This window comes from Cibotium barometz, chromosome 5, assembly GCF_041138505.1.
Source record: "Cibotium barometz isolate CiBa-2024 chromosome 5, ASM4113850v1, whole genome shotgun sequence".
NCBI lineage: Eukaryota > Viridiplantae > Streptophyta > Polypodiopsida > Cyatheales > Cibotiaceae > Cibotium > Cibotium barometz.
In genome coordinates this window covers 63,287,767-63,304,501 of record NC_141050.1, presented here as the reverse complement: position 1 = coordinate 63,304,501, position 16,735 = coordinate 63,287,767, and the positions used below count along the sequence as shown (strand labels likewise).

Genomic DNA, 16,735 nt, shown 5'->3' with positions numbered 1-16,735 from the left:
CACACTACCATCTACTTCACACATGACATGGCAGACATATACACTGGCAGAGTAGAGGATGGGCTCCTACTCATGGATCCCCTGGCATCTATGGATACCATTACAGCCCAGCTCGCATCACTCCTACACACGGCTGCATTACAGAGCTTCCCACATCGTGTACACTCAGGAGAGCCTGCGAGACCTGGGACTATGCCCCAGAACAGATGGTATGATGACGAGTGCAGAGCCCTATACTCGCGGCTCCGCATACAGAGAGCCTTGGGGGCCATCACAGAGCAGGAGTCGAGGAGAGAGATGAGGAGACTTACTCGCCGCAAAAGGCGGGCCTTCGCAGAGACACAGGAGCTAGAGATCTTTCATTTCTTCATGAGCAGAGATAGCCCTGTCTCATGGCGGCACTTCAGAGAGCCCCGTACCCCGACACCTATTGCAGACCCACAGACATGGCACACATATGCAGAGGGTCTATACCATGCCCCACAGCAGCCACCTATACCTCAGCCACAGGAGCCTCGACCTACCACAGCTAGCTTCTTTACCCACTCGATGGTACAGGAAGCTATCCGCCGCCTACAGCATGGACGGGCCGCCGACCATATGGGCCTGCAGGGTGAGCATCTCATATATGCAGTAGATTCTTTAGCTCCTTTTCTTGCACACCTGTTTAACAGGGCACTAGCAGAGGGTTTGCCTGCGGAGTGGACGATGCACACCATTGTGCCGATTCACAAAACAGGGGATATGCTCGATCCGAGCAACTACAGGACGGTTATGGTAGGCCACATGCTGGCCAAACTCTATGGTGCAGTGCTGGAGCAAGAGCTTAGCTTATATGCTGAGCGAGCAGGTTTACGCTCATCAGGGCAGGCAGGCTTCAGGAGAGCTTTCTCTACCACTGACCATGTATTCACTTTGAGATGTATGATTGATCAGGCCAGAGTGAGGAAGAGAAAGCTCTATTGCTGCTTTGTGGATTTCCGCAAGGCATTTGACACAGTACCACGAGAGAGGCTCTTTCAGCGCCTGCAGTCTCTTGGCATACCAGCAGATATGACATGGGGCATCTATGCATTATATGAGCAGGTTTTTGGGCGAGTCAGATGTCCAGGAGGTATGTCCGAGACTATTGCTAGCACCATTGGTGTGAAGCAAGGATGCCCACTTTCCCCCACGCTATTTGGGTTATACATTGATGAGGTGGCTGACTTCATTACACGGGGAGGCGGAGATGGAGTTGATTTAGCAGGTACCTCAGTACATATTATGCTCTATGCTGATGATATTGTATTAGTGTCTGAGTCCCCAGGTGGTCTACAGCAGCATCTACATGCACTCGATGATTTCTGCACACAGAGGGGTCTTACTGTGAACCTTGGGAAAACCAAGGTTATGGTCTTTCATACATCGAGACAGGGCAGGAGTCAGCTGACATTCAGTCTCGCAGGATGCCCGGTGGAGGTGGTGACATCATACGTGTACCTAGGGGTTACCTTCTCTGCAGCAGCCACACGCTTTACCATGGGTTCAGCAGCCAGAGCTAGATTGACACGGGGATATGCAGCATTGGCTATGCTAGAGAGACAGTGCCACCAGGCGCATTTTCAGGAGCCCCGGACGAAGGGGTGGCTATTTGACACATTAGTCACACCGGCATTGATGTATGGAGCAGCAGTATGGGCGCCAGGCCTTGCTACCCATTGGTGGACACAGATAGAGAGACCACAGGCCCTCATGATGGCACGCATGATACGCAGCAAACCGTCAGTACCTCATGACATTATCCGAGCAGAGTTTGCTGCGCCTCCTATGATGGTAGAGGCCATATTTCAGACTATATGCCTGCTAGACAGATTCAGAGAGATGCCACAGGACAGATTATCATACAGAGCTTTTCAGGCATCTAGACAGTTGGCTGAGGCAGGAGACAGAGGATCATGGTATGCACAGGTCACGCATTGGTTCTCACAGCATGGCCTAGACATGGATCATCTACCACCATTCCAGTATGACAGGGATGCACCACATATCCGTCTCTCTCATAGTGAGAGGAACAGAGTATTGAGACAGGATCTATGGCAGCTCTATACACGAGAGACATGGATATCGCCTGCACAGCCTCTTCTACCGAAGATGCTATACTACAGAGATCACTTCATGAGTATCACTGATGATGGATTCATAGAGAGGCCTAGATACATGGAGGGCTTTTTACCACACGGCTCCCGAGTGGCTATTGGTCAGCTCAGAGTTTCATCACACCGATTGGAGATTGAGACTGGTAGAGCAGCACGGATCCCCCGAGAGGAGAGGGTATGCAGATTGTGCAGAGAGGAGGTGGAGAGTGAGGAGCATTATGTATGCAGATGCAGAGCATATACAGCCATCAGAGAGAGATATCCCATTTTATTCAGAGAGCCACATTCCCTACGCCAGATCTTTGAGGCAGCAGACCAGCGCATACTGGGGAGATACATTCTAGACATACAGCGCCACAGAGAGACATTATTACAGGCTCAGACAGCTCCAGAGGGGGGGCGACAGACACAGATTACTACATTTTTTCAGAGATCCACACCCCTCCCAGCCCCTACACGGCAGGGAATTACTCTCCAGAGAGCCGAGACACTTAGAGCCCACAGGAGACAGAGGACACCTGGCTTTCGGACACCACGCCTATACCAGAGAGAGATGACAGAGATCAGAGCTCAGTTTCACAGAGAGGGTGCGGAGCGACTGGCTCGCTTCAGAGCACACCCAGGCATGTTCTTCAGGGAGCTGTGGACACCCCCTTCACTGATGTATACCATTTTATATCCCCAGTATGGTACAGGATGGAGCTAGCTAGGTTGCATATCATGATTGTATACTCCATGCATATAGCTTTGCATTCTCCTAGTAGTAGAGCTCCATCCCCTGCACACCCAGATTCAGCTTTTTTATTCAGTACTTTTTCATTTTGTTGGGATGACAGAGGATACCCCACACAGGTACTCCGATTTGTCTCATAGGCCGAGTTCGGTCTCTTGGAAGACGTTAATAAAATCTTTCTTTCTTTCTTTCTCTCATTCTTGTATACCCTACGCATATAGGTTGCATGCTGAGCCTCTAGCAGTAGTGCTCCATCCATCACACCCCCCCACTAGCTCAGTACTTTCATAGTTTATTTCATGTTCATTTTGTCCTTTTTTTCGTGGACATCCAGAAGACATTGACAGTTGTACATTGATTTGTCTCATAGGTCGAGTTCAGCCTCTAGTAGACGTTAATACAACTTTCTTTCTTTCTTCCTTTCTTTCTCTCTCCCTTTTTCATAATAGAAGATCTATTGCCAAAATTACTTTACAAATGGCCACATGGCCGCCATGTGATATTCTAGCATTCCCTCACTAATTACTCCGCACCACAGGTGTAGCTCAGAATACCCTCATCCAATATATAGCCATGTCATTCTTCACCAAATGAGCTAACCGCAAGGAAGAGACTTGCCACAATAGTAGCCCTTTTATACGATCTATGTGAGCTATAATACCAACTTTTGCATCAAATATGAAGGCATTCCTAGTTAACCAGATATGCCACAAACCTATCCACCTGAAAAAATGAAAGAAAATTGAATGTTATGGGTTATCTGGCCCATTAGGAAGCTTGCCAAAAAGAAGGTGTTCAACAGAGTCCATTATGGCCTATCTATCAACAGAGTCCATACGTGAGAAGGAAAATCCCACACCTTCTTTGCCACTGGACATGAAATGAAAAGATGCGGACATGTTTCCAAGCATGTAGTACAAAACACACAATTACCAAAAGCAATCCGCCGCTTCTGCAACAACTGGTCCCCCAATGGTAGGCCTCCAACTAGCATGCGCCATAGCAACACCTTACCTTGATATGGAATCTTAGACCGCCAACCCTGCAAGATTAGTTCCTTCCACCAGGCCCTACTCATCCTGATGTTCCATACCCTATTAACCTTCTCAGTGATCCAGCCCTTATCTTCCACCATCATATGGTACACTCCATAGTCACAAGGGACGGAAGGGACGAGTGCTTGGAACGGAGGGACGCCGAAACGGGACGGACCGGTGTCGGGAGGCTGGAAAAAGGAGAAATGCCTCTACAGCTACCTACCCAGCAGCCTTGGAAGATACAACAAACTCAAGGGGCACCACCAGCACGATGCTGGAAACAGAAATCTCTCACTCTTCACCACCCACCCACGCCAGACAGACAACACAAAACAAAACCTATATTTCAATAGAAATCCTCATCTTTACATAGCTGGACATCTAAAATGTCCTCAGAACCGTCCTCATCCAATATCCATTCACAATCTGCCCATTTCCCCTCTTTTATATAAATTACCACTGACCAATAACCAGAAGAACTATTGGAAAATACAACTTCAAAGAGTGAGGAATCTTCAAAGTACAACTCATCAACATCTGGACCTCATTCTAGGACTAGATACATGACGGTAAAACTGCACTCTAGCAAAATATATATGTATATCCCAGTAATCACCTTTGCCCTGTAGCCTTCTCTTCAGCAGCATCCAGTTATCAAAGACTGCCACACAACCTCAAAAGCGGCAGCTCCTCTCTTTGGCGGCTTCCCTGTCCAGCTGGAACCAATCAGTCACCACAGCAGCCTACCAAAACCAAGGCAACTCCTTCCTCTGAAGCTGCAGTGACAGTCTCCTTCGCTACCAGCTCCTCTTCGCTGCAAACCCACCACTTGTACCAGCCCCTGCCGGCTTCACAGCAACCTAATTCTCTGTCACCAGCACAACAGCCAGCCCGTAACACAACACCAAGGCGGCTCCTCTGCACGCCTTCGCCCGCTCAACACCAAGAAAAAAAACGGCCACCTTCCCTAAAGCTTACCAGCCCGTCCTCTCTTGACGCCAGTACCTGCAGCAGCTTCCACGTTGCTGCTCTTCACAAGGGAGGCCCCCGGCTCCACTCTGCCCAGCGCCCAGCCAGCTCTACCTGCGCATGGTACTCACACGCCTTGCGACCTCAACTCCTCGCGCCAGCCCACACGTCGGCGTTGCCAAGGCCACCGCACTCACCAGCTAGCTTCTATGCCTGCAGTACAACTCATCAGCTGACAAAGGAAGTTCCCAGCTCTAGGTGACGGCCACACCACCTCTGCAGCTCTCTCTTACCAACTCGGCGTTGGCTCTGTCCACTCACAAGAGCGCTTCCGGCTCTCTACAAGGTCACCTCAGCAGCTCTGCACCGGCTTGAGTTCCCTTCGCCTTCGCTGCTGATTGACCCCCAAGGTGACCTCCACTGCATATGTGCTTTCGGCTGCACCAGAGCTGCTCTGCGCCAGCCTTCCACCTGTGTTTCTGAGGCCACCAAAAAGGCGTCCTTCTTCTCTTCTACTCGGCGCACCCACTTCCCCGTCTTCTCACATCTTCTGGAGCTCCTCGCTGGCGGCTACTTGGCAATCAAACAAGCAACCATGTGGCCTTTCACATTGGCGGCCACGTGGATCATTATTTATTATTTTTTGTAAGGCCTAGAAAATGGCCATATCACTCTTTCGCTTTCCATTTCACACCAAATGCCCAAGGCAACACTAATCCTTTCTTTCCTAATTGCCCATGTCTCTACATACTCTTCAAATACAGCTTCGAGTGCCCATGGATACTTGGACACGCGTACACATATCAAGGCGGCCGAACAGCTAATATCATCTCCAGCCGACCACATTCCAGACAAGCCTATGATTGCTCAAGAATTGCACATGCAACCGAGGGATGCAACATGTGCATACTTGGCTCGTACCGAGGATGCCTATGCAGAAAAGGCAACCATCCCACATGTCTTGGAATCCTCACAGGTGCCCGAACAAGAACTTATGTCTAAGAGGATGAATCTCCATGCTATGAGAGAGGAACAATCAGTGACTTCACGCCATGCAAGAATACCTTATGTAGCCCATGAAGAATACAATGTTTATTCCCCTCCTACTCTCTATAGATGACATTGTGCTCATATCAGTTTCAATCAAGGGACTTCAGAGATACCTAGATGCTCTACAGGTTTTCTATACACAGCGAGATCTCACTGTTAACCTTGGTAAAACCAACATCATGGTTTCCAACACCTCCCGCCGCTACACATCCACTGGGACGAGACCCATGATGGACATCTAGACCATTAGAGATTGCCTAGTGACTTTCTGGGCAGAACCCGTGGGATTTGTATGATGTTGCATGTACTCCAAGGGCAGCGTAAGATTTGTGCACTCTAGCGTAAGATTTGTGCACTCTGGTTATGTACATAGTATGTACTCCATGGAGGGTAAGGTTTATGGAAGTACCTTTTGGGCAAGTTGGCCATTCAAGGCCTTTAGCTAGGGGGTGAACACTAGAAGACCTTCCTCTGCGCTCAGATATTGGCCCGCACCCCATCTCTTTGTGGACCTTGGACCCTAGTGTGAGGTGGGATTTAATGGAGGCCCATGCTCGAGGCCTCGAGGATTGTTTTGCCGCCAATTTGATAAGAGCTTGGGGACACCTCAAGCTAGCCCTAGTTGCTAATGATGAGGAGAGACTCTACCAACTGTTGATTTGGTACCCCTCTTTAGGATGCCAATGGCCACCCTTGGGCACTCACTCTCACATTGTGGTGGGGGCCCCTCAGCACAAGACCCGCTCAATCTTTGGGAGAGTCGGCCACTTTCAAGAGGCTCTCCCCGAAGGCACAAGACACACGCCTCACAACGGATGCCTCTTCCCTGACATCCGGGGCCAAGAATACTCGCCATCCACTCAGCCATCCTCCCCAATTGGCAAACACCTTTACAAGAACCCCCCCCCCCCCCCCCACGGGCGGCGGCGCCGCGGGCCAGCTAGGGACACTTGTTAGAAAGTGGATCAAAGTGAGCACTTCAACTATTTTGTGGCTCTCCGCTTGTCATTATAGCCTTCTTTTGCCATTTTAACAGACCCAAATCTATAAGTTGGAGTCCTCTCTCTTCGAGGCTCTACTGCCATAGTTGTCAGGTACGATACCGTACGGTTCGTACAATACAATACCTTACGGAAAAATATAGTATGATATTAAAAAAATTCTTATCGTACGATAAAATACGGTGTTTCAAAAAAATACTTATAAACTTAGGTATTCCAATTTCGAGATATGGAGTATTTTTAAAAGGAGGGAAGCATCATAGTACAGAGAAAGCTCAAACAACCATAAACAAGAAAAAACAAGACCATTACTCCCAGGGTTGTTTCTCGTACCACTACGAACCTATTCGCACCGTACGGTTCGTATGGTAAGGTACCGTAGAATATCGTACGATTTCGTACGGTATGAATTTTTTTTTAACCCCTCCCCACCTTGAGAAAAAAATTCCAAATGCTCAAAAAAAATAGGAATCGTACTCGACGAAGATCCCAAATGCCCGCAATACTTCGCAACTTTCGTGTCCACTCAGTATTCCATATGGGGTTGTTGAGAGACCTAAAAAATCTGGCAAGGTGGACTGGTAGTGTACACTTGATTGGTAGGATGAGAGAATCTTGCTACATCACTTGGAGATCCCTGGTATAAGTAGGCTAGATAGTCATATCCTCAAGTTATGTATGAGGGAGAAGATTTGGACAGGGCCATTTTGATCTACAAAGGAGTCCCTAAACCTATCACCCTAGATGCACTGCCCGTGTTTGTGCAAGGACGGTTCCTTAGTCATAAACGCTACACTGGGAGACCTTTGGTATCGCATTACCCATGCAGGCTCTTTTTTGGAGACAATTGGGAGATCCAACTGGGAGAGACACATCTCCATGTTCTTGTTCCTCAAGCACTGTAGACTCCTCCCTCCCCAACCTTCCCTCACATTCAAGCTTGAAGCCCATAGTTTGTTAAGTGTTTTTTAAAAAACCATATTTTATCGTACGGTATTCCAAAATTTCATATCGTACCAAAAATTCCTCTACGGTATTGTATCGTACAGTATCGTATTTTCGTATTGTGACAACTATGATTACTCCCAAAAAAAAATTTAAAAAGGGAAAAAAACATTGAAAAAAAAAGGTTTATTTTCTTCTAAAAATTTTGTACGAGTCCGTACGATATAGCATCATACACCGTAAAGAAACAACTATGTCTACTGCTGCAAACTAGCCTCTATGATGTTAGCAAGCTCTTTATTCTTGGTGGTTCTCTACTCGAAGGTTATGACTCTCTACCACCGTTAGAGGCTGCCCTAATGTTGGCTGCATACTGAAGCCACTTTTCTTGCTGTACTAGCCCATGTACTTGCTATACTTACTGAATGGAGGGCTGTACCTACTGTTTTAGATTTTGTACCTATTGTACCAGCCCATGTTATTGCTGTACCGACTGAATGGAGAGTTGTACCTCTTTGTACCAGCTCTATTGCATGAAGACCCATGGTTTTTGGGGAAGAATCAGTACCCACACGGAGGTATATGGACTATATTGTTGACTTGGCATTTCTACAGCTTGTGTACCAGCTGAATTTTCTGGTTGCCTCATTTTTGGGCTGTGTTATGGCATTTGTACATGGATAATTTGGCATCTCCCGAGTGGAGAGTAAGTTGTACATGATACTTTCTCCTTGGGTAATAAAATACGGGGGGGGGGGGGGGGGGGGGGGGGGTTTGTCCGGCCCCTATACAGTGTCAGGTGTGCACATCTCTCTTTTATAGTTTTGTGGATTAAGTGGCATATGTTTAAGGCTGTGGCCCATTTCAGTGCTTAATTGCATTAATGGTCAAAGTGTTTTGCGAAACCTCTGCGCACCGCGCCTAGGAAGTTACAGCAGATATCTTCAACGGGTCAAGATTATTGGCTTTCACGACCACCACTAGGACATTGACCCTTTTCCAACCAAAGTGGCCCACATCAGATCTTGGTAACTTTGGCTCTGGGAAAGCCGACCTCTGACACACATCCAACGGGACCCAGGCAAGTAGGAGTGGCAAGACCCCTTCAACCCGGAGAGCTTGACCACCCCCTTTTTTTATTACATGGCAAGTATGGGTCCAAGATCCAAATGCATGAGGTCGATGGTACTCTGGACACTAGGCCTCCCAAGGCATTTCCTAGGAGATTTTTGGAAGCGCCTATGACACAACTATCCACCAAGGAAGATCACACTCTTCTTCTAGCAATTAGCCCACCGCCACAACCTCGCCGTTGAAACTTGGTTGGCCATCGGAGAACAACCAACAAAATGTGTACATTGTAGCCATCCCACGATGGCACAGCAGTACTGCCTCCCAAAGCGTAACATGTTTGGCATATTGGAGAATGCTCAGGCGGAAGCATAAACAAGACAAGAGAGAGAGTAGAGAGAGCTTGTGGACAAGATCACCTTTTATATTAGCTTGAAGCTTTACAATGGCAATTGGCCAGCAATAGAATGTTGAACTTGTGCAAGGGATTGGATGAAAAAGTGAGAAATGGGGGAACTCCTTATATAGTGCATGAATGACCTGGCCGACTACACTAAAGCAGGCCGACCAGCTCACAACCTACTACACAGGGAGAAAATATATAAAATACCAAATAAATGGTACAACCCAAATACACTGAGATACATAAATTCTAACACCCCCTCTGCAGCTCATAGTGTGCAAGAGTCGGAAGAAGATAAGTCGATGAAGATGCAACCATGGACCCTCCAGCACCGCGAATACTGGAATCACCTGAGAGAGAGCATCCACCAACCGGTTTCCTCGAAACAAAATGCTGCCACGAACAACAAGGAACTTTGCTTGGTCACGAATTCTCACACAAGTGTGCAGTGAACTCCAAGAATAGATGATGAGCTGCTGCGTCCATAATCCCCAAAAGTCGGATATCCTCAATGTCCTCCATGGTGAGTACTCTGACTGGACATCTCCCATGCCGTGCTAGTATGGTCCTGATCCTCTGTTGTAGTCTCCGCCGGTGTCGAGATGGGCCTCTCATCTTGGGGCGCCTGGACCGCCTCTCTATAGCCTGGAGAGAGAGAGAGAGAAAGAGAGAAAGAAAGAAAGATTTTATTAACGTCTTCCAAAAGACCGAACTCGGCCTATGAGACAAATCAGTGTACCTGTGTGGGGTATCCTCTGTCATCCCAACAAAATGAAAGAGTACTGAACTAAAAAGCTGAATCTGGGTGTGCAATAAGTACAATGAGTGGGGGAGGTGATGGAGCTCTACTACTAGGAGAATGCAAAGCTATATGCATGGAGTATACAATCATGATATGCAACCTAGCTAGCTCCATCCTGTACCATACTGGGGATATAGAATGGTATACATCAATGAAGGGGGTGTCCACAGCTCCTTGAAGAACATACCTGGGTCTGCTCTGAAGCGAGCCAGTCGCTCCGCACTCTCTCTGTGAAACTGAGCTCTGATCTCTGTCATCTCTCTCTGGTATAGGCGTGGTGTCCGAAAGCCAGGTGTCCTCTGTCTCCTGCGAGCTCTGAGTGTCTCTGCTCTCTGGAGAGTAATTCCCTGCTGTGTAGGGGCTGGGAGTGGGGTGGATCTCTGAAAAAATGTAGTAATCTGTGTCTGTCGTCCTCCCTCTGGAGCTGTCTGAGCTTGTAATGATGTCTCTCTGTGACGCTGTATGTCTAGAATGAATCTCCCCAGTATGCGCTAGTTTGCTGCCTCAAAGATCTGGCGTAGGGAATGTGGCTCTCTGAATAAAATGGGATATCTCTCTCTAATGGTTGTATATGCTCTGCATCTGCATACATAATGCTCCTCACTCTCCACCTTCTCTCTGCACAATCTGCATACCCTCTCCTCTCGGGGGATCCATGCTGCTCTGCCAGTCTCGATCTCCAATCGATGTGATGAGACTCTAAGCTGACCAATAGCTACTCGGGAGTCGTGTGGTAAAAAGCCCTCCACGTATCTAGGCCTCTCTATAAATCCATCATTAGTGATACTCATGGAGTGATCTCTGTAGTATAGCATCTTCGGTGGAAGAGGCTGTGTAGGTGATATCCATGTCTCTCGTGTATAGAGCTGCCATAGGTCCTTTCTCAATACTCTGTTCCTCTCACTATGAGAGAGACGGATATGTGGTGCATCCCTGTCATACTGGAATGGTGGTAGATGATCCATGTCTAGGCCATGCTGTGAGAACCAATGTGTGACCTGTGCATACCACGATTCTCTGTCTCCTGCCTCAGCCAGCTGTCTAGATGCCTCAAAAGCTCTATATGACAATCTGTCCTATGGCATCTCTCTGAATCTGTCTAGCAGGCATAGAGAGAAAGAAAGAAAGAAAGATATATTAACGTCTGCAAAAGGCCAAAATTGGCCTATGAGACAAGCAAGTAGTACAATGATGTTTCTCCAGTCATCAAGAGGAAAATGTGGAGTGAGACTAAAATGTACAAGTATGACAACACGACCATAGGGGACTCAATGGTGGTGTACAAACGAGAGGGTGTGGATGGAGTACTAGGGCTACTAATGCATCTCTATATGCTGAAGGGGTGATACAAGTATGATATGTTATCTACTCCTAACTCCATCCAGTCCCATAGTCTGGGTACAATATGTCATACATCCGATCTGAGGATGCCGTAAATGTCTGGAACATGCGTCCTGGATCAGAGAGAAAATGTGCCAGCTGCTCCTCGACCTCCTGCTGGTGTCGAGACCGGATGGCCGCGATCTCTCTGTGGTGTAGCCGTGGTGTCTGGTAGCCGGCTAGTCTGGGTCATCGCCTAGCTCGAATCTCCTCCGCTCACTGAGATATCACTCCCAATGTATGTGGCTGGGCTGCTGGTGCCAATCTCTGGAAGAAGTCAGTCAACTGGGACTGTCTTCCTCCGCTATGATGTGCGGGTGTCTGAAGTAAGATCTCCCTGTGTCTCTGTAGTGTTAGTAGTAGTCTGCCTAGCTGTCTCTGGTCCGATCTCTCCCAGATCTGTCTAAGTGATGTGGTTCCTCTAAAAACCTCAGGATAGCATGCCCTGATCTCCTGCAAAGCACCACACTAGCAAACAAAATGCTCCTCTGTCTCTACCCCCGTCTGGCATAATCTGCAAATGCGCTCTACTCGAGGGATGCGTGCTACTCTCCTAGTCTCGATCTCTAGTTGGTGTGATGAGACCCTTAGTCGCCCAATGGCTACTCTGGCTCCATGTGATAAGTGGACCTCCAAGTATCGTGGTCGCTGGATGAAGCCGTCTGTGGAGGTGCTCAAGAAGTGGTCTCTGTAGTAGAGCATCTTCGTCGGGAGTGCTTGACAGGGAGATAGCCAAGTCTCCTGTATGTGGCCCTGCCAAATGTCATGTCTCATGACTCTGTTCCTCTCTGTCTGAGAGAGGCGTCTGTGTGGTACAGCTAGGTCATACTATAAGGGTGGTAATTTGTCAATATCAATCCTTTGTGATGATATCCACTGTACCACCTGGGAGTACCATGACCAGGTATGTCCCTCCTCAGCAAGCTGTCTGGATGCCTCAAAAGCAGCCCGAGATACCCGATATAGTCTGGAACATGGCCTCTACTAACATAGGTGGTACAGCAAACTCCGCTCGAAGGATATCATGTGGTACTGAAGGTTTGCTGCGGATCATCCGTGAGAGCATCAAAATCTAAGGGCGCTCTATCTGTGTCCATGAGGATGTAGCCAAACCTGGTGCCCATACTGTTGCTGCATACATCAATGCTGGAGTAACTAGTGTATCAAATAGCCACCCCTTAGTACGGGGCTCCTGGAAGTGTGCCTGGTGACATTGGCGTTCCAAAATTGCTAATGCTGCGTACCCGCGTGTCACTCTGTCTCTGGCTGCCTATGCCATAGAGAATCTCCCTGATGAGCTAGTAAATGTGACCCCAAGGTATACATATGAGCCCACCACCTCTACTTGTCCCCAGGCTAGTGTAAGGATAGTCTAGCATCTGACTGCTACTGATGTATGAAAGACCATAACCTTGGTTTTCCCAAGGTTCACTGTGAGTCCTCGCTCCGCACAGAAAGTATCCAGAGCCTGTAGATGCCTTTGTAGCCCTGTCCGAGTATCCGACACAAGAATGATATCATCAGCATATAATAGAATGTGTACAGTCGTACCTAAGATGTCAATCCGAGAGCCTCCTCCATGTATGATGTAGTCTGCTACCTCGTCGATGTATAAGCCAAAGAGTGTCGGGGAGAGATGGCAGCCCTGCTTCACACCAATGGTGCTGGCAATCATATCTGATAGCCCCCCTGGGCATCTAACTCGTCCAAACACTTGCTCATATAATCTGTAAATCCCCCACATCATGTCGGGGGGTATGCCCAGTGTCTGTAAGCGGTGGAAGAGGTGCTCTCTCGGGACTGTGTCGAAGGCTTTGCGGAAGTCCACAAAACAGCAATAGAGTCTCTGTCTCCGTGCCCGAGTTTGGTCAATCAGGCATCTCAGGGTGAAAATGTGATCAATAGTAGAGAAGGCTCGCCGAAAACCTGCCTGACCAAGGGCACGAAGCCCCTCCCTCTCAGCGTGTGTGCTCAATTCTGCCTTCAGGATAGCCCCATAGAGTTTGGCCAAGGTATGACCAATCATGATAGTCCTGTAATTACCGGGGTCCAACATATCCCCAGCTTTGTGGATCGGTACAATAGTGTGCATCGTCCACTCAGCCGGGAAACCTTCTACCAGAGCCCTGTTAAAGAGGTAAGCAATAAAAGGAGAGAGTGTGTCAGTTGCATAAATGAAATGCTCACCCTGTAAGCCGGTGTGATCCTCAGCTCTCCCATGTTGGAATCTATGTATAGCTCGAGATACCATATCGGTAGTAAAGAAAACCGATGAGGTCGGTGGAGTCTCGGTGGGGCGAGGGATGAGTGGCTGGTGCGGAACATCATAAAGCCCTTCTGCATAACTCTGCCAGCGTTGAGGATCAGTAATCGGGGTGGGGGGGCGTGGCTCTCTGAGTCGTCGCCGCCAAGCAATGGCTGCATCTTTGCTCATGAGCATATGGTAGATGTCCCAGTATTGAGCCTCCTCATATGTGCGTCGCTTACGGCATGTAAGAGACCGCATCTATCTACTGGCCTGCTGCTGTGTTATTTCCCCTTTTGCTATCTTGGCTCGGAGATGTCGATGAAGCTCTCTGCACTCATTATCATACCATCTATTCTGGGGCATGTCTCCGGATCTAGGTGGCTTCCCTGTATGGAGATGGTGTGGAAAGCTGTGGCTAGCTGCTGTGTGCAGTATGTGTGAAAGCTGGGCCGTCAGTACATCGATGGGTTCTATAGGGTCCATACCAAAGAGGCCATCATGTACTTTTGAATCATAAACGTCTGCAAGCTCCCGGGTAAAAGTGGAAGATGGTACGAGATGCCTGAGTGGTCGGGGGTGGCAGATCAAGAGAGCTCCTAAGAGAAAAAACCAAATAAGTATGGTCCGCACCAATGGGGCATGTAGGGATAGTGAAAGAGTCTATCAGGTCTGTGCTCTCCCGCGAGCCCAATATGTAGTCCACAGTGCTGCTGCCTCCTGATGATGGGAAACATGTGAGTCTTCCCGATTCTGGCCATTGTGACATCCCGTTATAAATAACGAGATGGTGTCTAGCTCCCAGGTCCAGAAGGTGTTGCCCATAACCTGTACTGTCTGGCCCACTGTCCTCTGACATCCTCGTGGTCCCTGCATCTACATCGTCTAGTGCCTGTAGGATGAGGGGATCTGTGAAGTCGAATGATTCACACTGTCGATTCTGTGTGCGTGCATTGAAGTCCCCCATCAGGAGAACCTCCCCCATGGTCAAATAGTGTAGGATATCTGCAGATAGAGTGGCGTATGGACTCACTAGGAAGGGCCCCTCTCTCCTCTCCTCCTCCAATCTGGTCCTCCATGTGACCTGTGTTGAATCTCGACCCCTTCGGCGGGAAGTAGCATATTGCCAAGTAAACTGTTCTCACCTTTGAGAGCTGTAGGCTAACCCACATGTAGCGTGCCTCTGGGTCTCTCAACACCACCATGATACGCTAGTGTAGTGCTCATCTGAATATTGTAGCGATCCCACCTGAGCCTCTAGAAGTGCCCTGTCGCATCCCTTGTCTATACACTGGTACCCTGCTACCCGTGGTAGGCCTCTCTCTGGACTTTCATGTGTCTCTGTCAGAAACATGATGTCCCGGTTCTCCATAACCTCCTCTAGTCTGCCTGGATGTGTCCATAGAGCCCCATTGCAGTTCCAAACTGCTGCATATATCTCCTTGTGCTTCTTGATAATTTCCCGTGTCCCATAGGCCATATGGCGCTATGCCACCATCTTGCCCTCTATGTATACATGGCCGTCTCTGTAATGTGCCTTTTTCCCTTCAGCACGTGCTGCTTTAATTTGTGGGATGCATGATTTCCTATGTTGTCTCTGCATCCAAGTTAGGTCATCATCAAAGTAGATGGGGTCCCCTGGTAGGTTTCTCAGAATAACTCTCTGTCTCATGAAGGTTTGCCTGCTCACTTCGTCTGCGAACTATAGCACTAAGGCTTTACTTTGGGTGGGGTCCTTGGGTGGGACTGTCCTCCATATCTTGGTGAATGGAAGTGGTGCATCCTCCGCATGGCCTAATTTTATGCATAAGTTTCGGCCGTCCGCCTCAGGGGTGCACCCCTCTGTCTCTGGAATACCTGTCACGCGTATGTTCAGGCGACGGATTCTCCTCATCTTCTCTTCATCTAGTGTGGATTGGACCATGTGCGTGTCCTCTTGTACTTCTTTCTTAATGTTTTTTTTGACCACTTCCACCTATCCTTCTCTTACTGCTTCCATCTTGCCCTCCAGGGTTTTGGTAATCGTCTGGGTGAGCTCCTCCTTCATGGCTTCTTTGTCTGCCTCGAGGATTTCCCCTTCTTCTGGGCGTTCACGTAGTGAAGCTACTTCGCCTTTAAGTTGGCAATCTCCTCCTGCATTGTTTCCTTTTCTTTCTTCCATGTTTCTGCCTCGGTCTCCAGCTTAGCAATGCGATCAAGGAGGCTCTTCTGGACAGTGTTGAGGTTGTTGTCCGTGGTTTTCTTCAAATCCTTCAATATCTTTTCGAGCTTTTCCATACGTGCCTCCATGATGTTTCTTCTGTCATTAATCCTTGTGGGCTATGACTGTTACTTCAGCAGACCAGGGTTGGTCTCAACATGGTGCTGACCTTCAGGAGAGAGAGAGAGAGAGATGGAGGGGACAAAGGGCGGGGTGCAGGCGGGCAAGAGGGCGCACAGGTGGGAGGGAGGGGAGGGAGAGATGCACAGGAGAGAGAGAGAGAGACGGGGGGAGGGCAGAGAGAGAGCTAAGGGCAGGCAACGTGAGGGGGGAGGCGCAGGTAGGCAACAGGAGGGGGGCGAAGGGCAAGCAGCGCAAGAGAGCGCAGGCAGGCAGGCAGGCAGGCAGGCGAGGCAAGAGTGCTTGGCGGGTGGGTGGGTGGGTGGGTGGGTGGGAGGGGACGGGCGGAGAGTAGGCAAGGGCAAGGGAGGGGCTGGGCGAGAGTGGAGGGTGGGCGAGAGGGGAGTGCGAGGAGGCGAGGGCGAGGGCGAGGGCGAGGGGCGGAAGGGTGGGCGAGGGGCGAGGGCGAGGAGGGTGGGCGAGGTGGGTGGGCGAGAGGGGAGGGCGAGGGCGAAGGGGTGGGCGAGAAACAAGCAACAGCACGAACAACGAACAGTGAACCAGCGAACCAGCCTGAGAGAGAGAGAGAGAGAGAGAGAGAGAGAGAGAGTGAAATGAAATGATTTTTTTTTATTTTTTTT

General features: G+C 49.0%; 1 protein-coding gene and 1 pseudogene across 6 annotated transcripts in view; both read right to left on the bottom strand.

Moving 5' to 3' along the window:
- LOC147638747 (auxin response factor 12-like) overlaps positions 1-16,735 on the bottom strand; it is a 93,758-nt gene that overhangs the window by 31,313 nt on the left and 45,710 nt on the right. The gene's annotated exons all lie outside the window — the stretch shown is intronic.
- On the bottom strand, positions 4,635-14,979 carry LOC147638748 (uncharacterized; annotated as a pseudogene).